General features: G+C 39.6%; 1 pseudogene; it reads right to left on the bottom strand.

Moving 5' to 3' along the window:
* Positions 1-949: 949 nt before the first annotated feature.
* Positions 950-2,069, bottom strand: LOC103630011 (lipase-like; annotated as a pseudogene).
* Between the last annotated feature and the right edge of the window lie 512 nt (positions 2,070-2,581).

The raw sequence follows: 2,581 nt of genomic DNA, 5'->3' as shown, positions 1-2,581 counted from the left end.
AATGGGAACATATAATATCACAATAACTTATATACAAATGAGTGTTATAGTACTATGAGATGGAGGACGACATCCGCTAGCCGTCCGGGACGGCATCGAAGCGAAACTCGGGTCGCGGTCGAGTGCGCTGGCCCTATGGCGTGAGGTCGCTCGTCTAGGTGCCACGTGAGGTGGAGGGGACAGTCTCGAGGAGGGAGCAATCTCTGAGGGCCAGTGGTGGAGTGGTGGCGCGCGGTCACCGAGCCGCTCGCCTTGCGGCGGCGGAGGGATCAGATATACACACGACGCAAAATTAAAGTTAAATGAGTAGAGTTGAATGTTGTCCATGTATGTAAATTGAGAGTTGAGACCTTTGACTCCGATTGTAAATACACGAGTCCATACAGAAAGCAAAAGTGTCGACAACAACACGACGTCACTTCGTCGCATGACACTATGGCAGCAGGATCTGATTCCTCCGGCTAAGAGCAGGCACTCTGTATTGGAGGGATCAGGCTCTGTTGAATCATGATCTTTAGGTTCAGAATAGCATGAATGAAGGTTTGCAAGGGGCTGCATTCTTTGATATGAAAAAGCAAACACATACATCAAATGAAGGTAAAGCTAAGGTGAAATTCTGTAAAAAAATCCTGAAATGCCTCATCTAGCAACTAAATGAGGGAATGGCCAAACAAGGAGTACCACCTAATACTTGCATAACTTGGTAATACATAGTGTTATTGATATACACAAATTGAATTGTGCGGCAATCTTATGGAGCTTACATGTATCGAATGTCACTTGGTCAAAGGGATACATTTAAAAAGGTGAGTCTCTCCTTAGTCCTTACCCTCTGGAGAGCCTAGTATTTCATGAGTTGTACACAACAATATTTCATGAGCTGTACACAAAATGAAAATGAAAATATTGTACAAGGGTGCATTTCATGGCATACAAAGTCACATTGATTCTAGAGCTTATGGTTCTTGCATATATATCTTAACAAGATGATGGATCCATCAACTTCACGAATGTTGTTGTATACTTGGTTGGCTGTACCAATCACAAACTGACAGGTTCCCCTTGAATCAGCATGTAGTGTGACACTGTAGTACTCAAGATGATCTGCTACGCTCATCCCATAGACCCACTTTTTCAAGAAAACACAAATAATATGAAACACACATAGGAAATAAATGTCCAAAATAGATAGACTGATATGTACCAGCTATAGGTCGGGTCCTCACCAGAATCATCACATATAATCTCATTTCTGGCAACTACATTTCCATCTATGCTCTCATGAAGTCAAACCTGAAGATAAATACATACAGAAGAAATGGATGGACGCTAATCTAGGAAAAGTACGCATCTCAATAAATTCTTTTCGACTATAATCAAATACATACCTCTCTAGCGAAGTGGTGGTATGTCCATTCACTTAGGTAATAATAATACAGTGGTAATTGCGGCACAATATCGTTCTGATGGGTCACATGGATTGTTCTTGGGACTTGTTCGCCAAGGCATACAACAAAAGCAGGATTGCCTATCCGAGGTTGTCCAAAAGTCATGAGCTCAACGTCCCGTGATCCAAATTTAACATGTAAAAAATGTAGAGATATCAATGAAGCCAACCATCTGATATATGTAAAAAATGTAGAGATATCAATGAAGCCAACCATCTGATATATCAACAATACATGCGATGGTATCACAAAACAAGTAGAAGTTATTTGTAGAGCATATATTGAAATTTGGTGTAATAAATCAAGTACATTAAAATACTTACAAATAGATCAAGGGCACAAAATGAAGCTAGATCCCCTCCAATAGAGTGTCCCACAACATTTACGAGTAGATTTCCATATGTTTTCTTGCCCATTTAATAGACTTCAGGATCTCATATAGCAGAGTTGTATTATCATATGCAGAATAAAACCCATGATGGACCTGCAACATTAGACAGACAAGCAACAGGCAAACACAAGTCTGGCACACGAAAAATGATAGTAAAGAGTGAAATATTCAAAGATGCATATATGCTATTCCAAACCATTCGGTTTTTCCAAGGGACTCCATGTCTGGCACAAAAAACTCCACAAGTGTTAATCTTTTGCCATCACTTAGAGCAACTATACATGTGAGAACGATTCTGTTTCCATGCTTAACACATATCACCACCGTGAAATCTGCACATCATATTGTCTATTACCAGGAGTTGGCATCAGGACTAAAGAGTGAAATACTTGACAAATTGTTAGGCCTAAATGTGTTAAATTTTGTTATGAGTCCAGTCAAGGTTAGTAGCCACTCATGCACATAGACAGAAACATGATCCCCATTCACCTCTATTGGGCAAAATGGTTATACTACCTCTGTCTCAAATTAAAATTTATTTTACCTTTAAATGGATTAATACAATAATTAATGTATGTGTTTCATATATGTGTCTAGATTCATCATCATCCTTTTGAATATAGACATAAAAATCAAGAGCTACAACGACTAATATTTTGGGACGGAGAGAGTATTTGTCTTGGTTTAGAAGAACTACGGATGGCAGACTCAAACTCTGAAGCAGTGAAGCCTCGAGGAGGGT

The sequence above is a fragment of the Zea mays genome, chromosome 6, assembly GCF_902167145.1.
Source record: "Zea mays cultivar B73 chromosome 6, Zm-B73-REFERENCE-NAM-5.0, whole genome shotgun sequence".
Classification (NCBI taxonomy): Eukaryota; Viridiplantae; Streptophyta; class Magnoliopsida; order Poales; family Poaceae; genus Zea; species Zea mays.
The sequence above is the reverse complement of the archived record's forward strand: the minus strand, read 5'-3'. Positions and strand labels throughout refer to the sequence as shown.